Here is a 9,197-nt window from a genome sequence, read left to right on the forward strand (position 1 = left end):
TGTGTGTTCACTGTAAATGTGAGTCTATGGATTAAGACACTGATGCACTGCTCCTCTCACAGAGGATGAGTCATCTCCCTCTCCTGCCCTCCCCTTTCCTCTGATCCATCCATCTTTCCCCCGCTCATCCCCCTCTTTTCCGGGGGGAATAGATTGCGTGGTTGTGTGGAAAGGGTAACGCCCCCTCAAGTACCACTGACGCTCATCTAACTGACAGTGTTGGTGTGCGTGAGAAAGATGGACTTATGTAAAGATCAAGCATGCTGATATGACGCACTGACCAATACGGATATCATAATCAAAAGAACAATATCCCTGGAATGCAATCAGACATCAAAATGGACATCACTGACATAATCTGATGATTTACCTGAGCATCCTAATACAGGCCAACAAAGCAGCATTTTTTTTTTTTTCAGTGTCCTTAGAATTTTTTTCTCATTTATTTTTTCATTAAAAATGCTTCAAAAACAGTCTAGATTTTTAAAAATTTAATTTGGCTTCCTCACACAAAAGAAGGGAACTGAATATTTTTGGATCACTTTTCTCTATGCAATTACAATGAACAAGAACTGTAAACTGTAGAAGGGACACAAAAACCTCAAAAGTATCATTAAAGTACTTCTGTGAATACAGCCCATTAGTCATATGGGCAAGTGTAATGACATTGTTTTTTTGTTTTTTTTTTTGTATTTCCTTTTGTCAATTTAAACATTGAAAGTCCTAGTACGGCATGTTCTCACTTTCACTGCATTGAAAAACTGTCTATTCTTCAAATTATCACCTTTCATGTGATACATGTTTTGAATGACACAAGAGAGAGTAAATCAATTTTCATCTTTAGCTGAATGTTTACTTTAAGAGATTAAAGGGTGACTCCACCCCAAAATTAAAATTTCATCATTAATCATTTACCCCCATGTCGTTCCAGACCCGTAAAAGCCTAGTTCATCTTCGGAACACAATTTAAGATATTTTGGATGAAAACCGGGAGGCTTGTGACTGTCCCATAGACTGCCAAGTAAATTACACAGTCAAGGTCCAGAAAAGTATGAAAGACATCGTCAGAATAGTCCATCTGCCATCAGTGATTCAACCGTAACGTTATGAAGCGATGAGAATACTTTCTGTATGTGAAGAAAATAAAAATAAAGACAACAATTTGTCTCCTCTGTCTCTCCGCATCACCGTAGCACCATTTTGGAGAATATCTGCTGAATGCAAACTCGGTACGCTATTCTGTGTCAGCCGCGACACAAGGATATGTTTTCCACATGTATTTACACTTTGATTTAAATGAAAAGAGCGCATCCGTGCAGCGCAGCTGACATAGAAGAGCGTATGCTGTCTGCGTTCAGCTCATATTCTCCAAGTACAATCTACGGTGATGCAGAGAGACACACAGGACACGAATTATAGAATAAAGTGATTATTTTTTGTTTTCTTCACGTACAAAAAAGTATTCTCGTCGCTTCGTAACGTTACAGTTGAACCACTGATGGCAGATGGACTATTCTGACGATGTCTTTCATACTTTCCTGGACCTTGACAGTGTAATTTATTTGGCAGTCTATGGGACAGTCACAAGCCTCCCGGTTTTCATCCAAAATATCTTAAATTGTGTTCCGAAGACAAACAAAGCTTTTACGGGTTTGGAATGACATGGAGGTAAGTGATTAATGACAAAATTTTCAATTTTGGGGTGGAGTATCCCTTGAAGGTTACATTTGAATCCAAATTAAAATAATAGCTTTATGACATTTAAAATTAAGATGTGACTAGATGATGTGCTGTTTTAGAAGGAACTTGTGGAGTGTTTTACCTCAGACGTTTGAGGTTTGTCTTCCTATGTCAGTAAGAATGTGAAGCTACAGGATGAGAGAAGAAAGAAGACCTGGTCAGTGGGTAGAAGCAGGTCTAAGAAATTTAATATAACTTGTATTAAAAGGCTGTTAACTTAATGCGATGGATAATGAATTAATCTTTCTTTCTGCATTGGTATGTTGTGTTAACTTTATGTTGGGTGGGGTGACAGAGAACTGGTTCCTCCAATCAACAGGCACAGCTCCCAAAAGCCTGTGAAAAAAAAAAAACACACACAAGTGAAGAAGAAAAAAGAAACAACAGATACTAACACATCCAATCTAACACGATCATCTGACATGAAACAGCATCAAAACTGTAACATTATGGAATAAAATGTCGACCGATGAAGAGGTAATAATTACAGTCAAGCTTTGGGGTGTTGATCGACTCCATCTACGTTTTGATTATCATTCTTGAAGCTTTTTTTATTCAAAATGTTATTTCTTTATTTTTTTATGAAACTTACCCACAGTGTTTTTTTTTTTTTTTTTTTTAAAAGTGTTTAAAAAAGAATGAATGAAGCTAGAATAAAATGTTTTTGTTTACAAGCAGATACCCTGTTCTTTTTTTGGATGTTTTGTATGTTCAGATATTCATATAACAAAATATATAATTTTAACAAATTAAAACCTAAATAGGGACATAGTAGTATACTTAAAGTAGTATGTAAAGTTCACTTAAATAAAACTTATGAGTATACTTGCAGTATATAACTACTTAACTTGTAGTTTACTGAGATTATACTTCAAAGTGTACAAAGTATTTAATAAGTGAACTATTAGTATATCTATAAGTTCACTTTTAGTATAATCACAGTACAAACTACAAACATAGAGGTAAACTAGTTGTGTACTCAAAGTTCGCTACTGTTATACTTAAAGTATACTTAAAAGTATACTTTTATATACTAGAAAGTAAGCCAATTTAGTCCCAAGGAGTATTGAAACACTTACAAGTATACTACTAGAACACTGATTTTTGTATACTTGCTACATAAAGAATACTTAAAAATATACTTGAACTTTACTTAAATAAACTTGAACTATACTCATTTTTTTTGGTTAGGGGAGGCATACCTTCAATAATGCATCACACAGATGATTGATTAGTATATTTGATGATTTTGTTACAAGCTTTGTTTGGTGTTAGCATTGAAGAAAAAAAAACTTTAAAGAGATCTGAACTGATTCTTCTAGACGGCAATGAAATTAAATGGAGAGCAGGTTTCTCAACAATACGATTTTTTGTCATCAAAGAAAGAAAGCTCACATATGTCTCCTCTTGAGTTTCAGAATCTCAATCTGTGCTCAAATCAAAACATTCAGAGATCTCAAAATAAACTCAAACATTTCTCATGAGGTTCTAATAAAGACCATGCTATCCAGGCTATGCTGTTTGTTTAATAGCTCTCCACTCTTACAGTTTGTATGTATTTTAAATATGTAGACTTCTTAAAGAGACCTAACCGAAAGCTCCATTATCCCTGCAAAAGCTGACATGAAACTATAGTATGATATGAATATGGAGCTCATACTCATACTTGAGGAGAAAAATACACTTACTTTTTATTCAGAGTTTTTATTACTGAGCAGAAATTAGAAATTTGGTGCAGTTGCTGATATTTATATGTCCAGAAAGTAAGATGATATTCTGACAGCTTGTAATGTAAATTAATTGTATATGAATATCACTTGTTATTATAAATCTCCCATTAATATAGCTTAATAGGCTATATTTAATGCTTATTTTTATGTTTAAAGTTCTGTAGTCTTCATTGTAGGGAGAAAATCATATATTGTGATATCCAATACAATTTTGTACAAGTTACAAGTTTGAGAAATTAACAAATAAATGTTCGTCAAAAACCTGATGCATCACATTTTACAACATGATTTTTCTAAAAAAGAATATTCATGGATAATAAAGTAAACCTACATTCCTTCAGCCCAGTTCATCTTGAAACACTACTAACAATATAAAATGTATTTTTGCATACACTTCATTGAAAAAAAAAAAAAAACCTACAAATTTCACAACAAAAAGATATAACCTGAAGGTGGACATTTTTAGAATTATACTAAAAGGCCTTTAATTTGAAAAAGGTATAAACTACCAATCAGACAACAGAAGGCATATAATTAAATGTGTACAACATGTTTTTCAGCAAAGTTTTGATCATGTTGATAATTTGCAGGCCTTAGAAATGTATGTATCAATGTGATACAGTAGACTTCATGGGGTTAAGACTCCTAAGCTAAGAAAGAGCAACTTCTGAGCAATCGTTTTTTCCTCTGGGAAAGGTCTTGCCTCAGTGAAGGATGACAGATTTCAGCATCATTGGATTGGTCACTTGGTGCTGTTGTTTGAGAAAGCCTCACAGATTGCATCAGAGCGCTCTTATTGGCATGGTGTGGATGTCCCGAGCTTGACTTGCCAGGGACTGAAAAATATTTACAAAAACTGGTCTTGATCAGTCCCAAATACCCCATGTGTGTGAGAGACACAGAGAGGACAAGCTTTCGATATGGTGTGATGTGTTTTGACAGATCTGGTGCACTTCTTACGTGTAGAGATGGTGACCCATGCCTACTGGCAGAATCAGGGTAGCTATACTCCGGGACTCTGTCCTGACTACGTCCTGTGGAACTGGAAGAAACGTGTGAGCGTGCGACCAGCCAAGCGAGAGACTAAACTCTGAGAACTGAAACAGTCAACAACAACAACAATAAGAAATGAACTTTTAAGATATATTATAGGAATTTGCCACCAATTAATATAATATGAATTAGCACCAATTTGCCAAAATGTAATATAGTTATGAATTGCCTTGAGATGGGAGATTTAATTGAGGATGAAATGTGTTTTCTAATAGTGTTGTTTATTTCCAGCTACTGTCTGCATGGTTTTAGCGAAACTGAATGAATTTGTTACAAGGCAAATCAAAACAAACATGCTTACTTTTTTGTTCTTATTTAAAGCATATATTTAAGAGAAATAGTGAGGCTTATGCTTGAAACACAGAGAAATAAAATATTGCAAATATTCTCTAAAAACAAACTTTATTATCATATACAATTTAGCTTTAATGTTTGTGTATATATATATTTTTTTGTATGTTTTTGAATGTCTCTTATGTTCATCTAGCAGTGTTTAATATCTATAGTATACTATATAGTTTTTGTTATTTTGGTTTTGTTATTTGTTATTAGATTTTATATTCATATTTTCTGTTTTCATTTTAATTTTAATTAAGGTTTTAGTCATTGTATTTTTATGTTTAAAGTTCTATATACTTATATTTTAATTTGTTCAAATTAAACTGAATGAAAATTAGAAATGCTGTTAAAATTAAGTAACTTTTTTATATTTTATTTTTAAGTTTCTATATTTTAAATGCATATTTTATTTCATTTAAGTTTCTGGTTTTAGTTTCAGTTTAAGCTGACCATAATAACCCTCATGAAGTCTGCTCGTATTTGATTCAAAATACAGTAAACACAAAATGGGGTGGGAGGTGTAAAGAAGATACTAAATTTGGATTAAAAAAAAACTGTGAAACAACATGGTTAAATTTAGACCACAGAAATAGGTTGGATTTGCTGGCTTTTCACAGTAACTTATTCAGGTGGGAGGTGTAAAGAAGATACTAAATTTGGATTAAAAAAAAACTGTGAAACAACATGGTGTTGTGCTGAACTTAATCAACCCTTGCTCTGTGATGTGAAAATAACCATCTGTTACTTTATTTCAAGTCAACAAGTCTAAATACCTTATCTATGAGTTCTACCAGAAAAGCCTCTATATTAGATTGGATTATAGGTTGTGATATTGCGTTTATGCAACAGTACAATAAACAACTCATATTGTTAAATTATACAAGTGTGATATTGCGTTTATGCAACAGTTGAATAAACAAGGCATATTATAAACTTACCTTTTAGACACAATATTCTTTGTTGGTACAATCGGTTTCTTTGTCTGTTTTATTCTGCCGGCGAAAACACATCTAAGGATGCCACATCACGTCGCTGGATGATTAGATGAATTATTGGTTTGAATGAATGATTCAATGACTCACTCATTAGAGGGTGACACAGGAGTGGATTTTCAAATCTCTCCCATGCCAATCCCCCCGAAAAAAATCCTGTCCCGTCACAATCCCACGAACAACTGGGGGAAAAATCCTGTCCCATCTCAATCCCAGAAGAATGACTCCCGTTCCCTCCCAATCATGTGTTGTTGGTTTTTTTTTTTTTTTTATGGGGGGGGGGGGGGGGTCTGTCAGTTATGCATTGCACACAAAACAAATCACAGTACAGATCACAACATGCCCACTTTAGTTGAATAAAAATCCAAAATGTAGTTTTTTGTTATTTTATTGAACTGAAAGCCATCTTAAACAATGCACATTGTGCATTGCACACACATTAAATTTCATGTAAAGTGACGTGACATGCAGCCAAGTATGGTGACCCATACTCAGAATTCGTGTTCTGCATTTAACCCATCCAAAGTGCACACACACAGCAATGAACACACACACACACAGCATGAACACCGGAGCAGTGGGCAGCCATTTATGCGGCACACCGGCGCCCGGGGAGCAGTTGGGGGTTCGGTGCCTTGCTTAAGGGCACCTCAGTCGTGGTATTGCCAGCCCGAGACTCGAACCCACAACCTTAGTATTAGTAGTTAAACTCTCTAACCACTAGGCCACAATTCCCCAATTTAAATCATCCTTGCTAAAACACACATTTTCTATTTATTTATTTATTTTTTTTCATTTGAAAGTAGACATTTCACTCTCTGTAGATTTATTTTTCATACAAGGAGTTTCGAAGTTTCCTGCTCAAGTTCACGACAGAGACGGCAGAAAGCGAATCTTGTTTGCTTTAATTATTTTACATAAGTGCAGCATTTTGATGTTTTTCTGAGTGCATACAAATAAACATAGAGTCTTTACGGATTCCAAAGATTTATCACTTTTATCTGTATGATCAAAAATTACGGAGTATTTTAAGAGCAAGTGAGAGCACCGATGCCTCCATCTGTCCTGCTGGGAGCGTGCTGCTGTTCAGTTTCCACGCACACTTCAATAGCACACATTTCTGTAGGTTAACATTAGATTGAGCGGCCATGTAAAGTTGTTACTACATTCATCTTTTAGATGAAAAGCTATATTTGAGGTTGAATGATAGGTGGGCTTTTGGATGTCCTGCCCGATGTAGGCTACTGTAATACCACATAGATCATCCATTAACAATCTGTCCATCACTCGTACGTCATTCACTTAACCAGCCACACGAAAGCAAACAGGAGGAGAGCATAAAGAGACAGGGCAATTAGAATTGAGTTCAAAATGAAAATATAGGCCTACAGTGTATAGTTTATTTATTTAAAAGGTAGGCTATATTTGTGTATAAAGTTGGGGATCAAAGTGTTATTACGATTCCCGTTCCCGCCCACTCCAGCTGACATTTTTTCCTGTTCCGTCCCAATCCCTTGATTAATAGTGATTTTGTTTCCAATCCTGCGGAATTCCCGTGACCCGCGGGAGTCCCGAAAAAATGTCAGCCTCTATCACTCATAAAGACAGTGTCGCCACCAACTGGTGTAGTATTGTATTCTGCAGCAAAATCCCATCCACCGACGCATAGACTGACGAATGTTTAAAATATATAACAGCGTTTATAATAACTGTTCGAATCTATATTGTAATTTCAGGTTACAAACACCATTCTCTATATGCTTCACTATTCAGCTGCAATACCATGGTATATTAAAGACCTGAGTCATTTGCAGAACAGATCTTTGATGGAGTTGACTCATCTGCAAACATTTGCTATGAAAAGGATTCCAAGAAAAAATAAATTATTATTATTATTATTATTATTTTGTAATGTAATTATTCCTGTGATGGCCATTACACCAGCCTTCAGTGTCACATGATCCTTAGAAATCATTCTTATATGCTAATTTGGTACACAATTATTATCAATTATTAATAATGGTTTTTATTATTATCAGTGTTGAAAACGGTTTATGCTGCTTAATACAGTAGTCATCATTTGAAATGGATCAAAAAAGTTCATCAAAGTTGTCCTATGACAAGAACGCATTTTGGTTTTAGGTTTAAGGACAAATTTGATGAAAGGTTGTGATCCACTTCAAATGTTGACTAGGGTTTTTTTTTTTTTTCAGTGTATATGTGTCTATCTCTACCAAACTCATTTCAAGACTTTTAGGCATAAACCTACAGAAGTGTTTAAGATCATGAGAAACAACAATTCAGTCATGCATATCCAAACTTTCATGTCAACATTTCAGGTCTGTGAACAGGTCTTTAATGGCCTAACAGAAGAAACATGCTCATTTTGGTACATTTTAATGTGCAGTCATCACCAGCAGGCCAGATTAGTTCTGCTGAGTGGACATAACACATGAATAATGTATGGCTGGAGGAACAGAGAGACAAAACGAGAGATTGCCCCACTTAAAGTGAAAAGAGTGTCTGGTCTGAAAAAAGAATAAGGTCATGGACAGCTGGCAGACCAAAGCAAAGTAAGTGACAGAAAGGCCTTAAGTAAAAAAAAAAAAAAAAATTCCTTCATATACTGGAAATGTAGGTTAGAGGTTCATACAAAAGAAGAGGTCAAGATTTTCCTGGTTAAAACAGTCCAGTGAGCCCCTGCTGGTAAATGCTGTAACTGCACAATATAGCATGCAGGCATGGATAAATGCACAAATAAATAAATAAACAATCATTATAAAAAAGTAACTGAATTGCTGAAGTGAATTCAAAAATGAAACAATTTTATCATAAAAACAGTAAATTTCATAAATAATTACAACAAAACAAGAAACACACTAAATTAAATGTAAAATTTTGAAGTAGAAAGACTGAAATGGTAATTTCTTATAAAATATACTCCAATAATCTTTGATTTACAACCAAAGTATATATAATTAACATTATTCAACACTAAGTTGAACTTCATTAAACTGGACTTTTCACCATTTGTGTCCATTCCACTTGCCTCTATTTTGCCTCTAGGTCTCTTCTCTGCAGGTTACATGGTTATACCAGTAGGTGGCGACAAGTGACTGTGTTTGTGGATGAGTCATTGAATTATTCAGTCAGGTGATTCATTTAAAAAAAAAAATATCATTCATTCAGTCAAATGACAAGCTGGGATTTCTGTTCACAGAAACAGAGCCCAGATTGTATTGTGTAGCATCAGTTTTAATGTTTAAAGAGAGCAAGGTAAGATGGAAGTAGCAAAGCATTTAATATTTGACAATTATTACACGATAGAAATTTTTAAACGACA

This window comes from Cyprinus carpio, chromosome B12 (genome assembly GCF_018340385.1).
Source record: "Cyprinus carpio isolate SPL01 chromosome B12, ASM1834038v1, whole genome shotgun sequence".
Classification (NCBI taxonomy): Eukaryota; Metazoa; Chordata; class Actinopteri; order Cypriniformes; family Cyprinidae; genus Cyprinus; species Cyprinus carpio.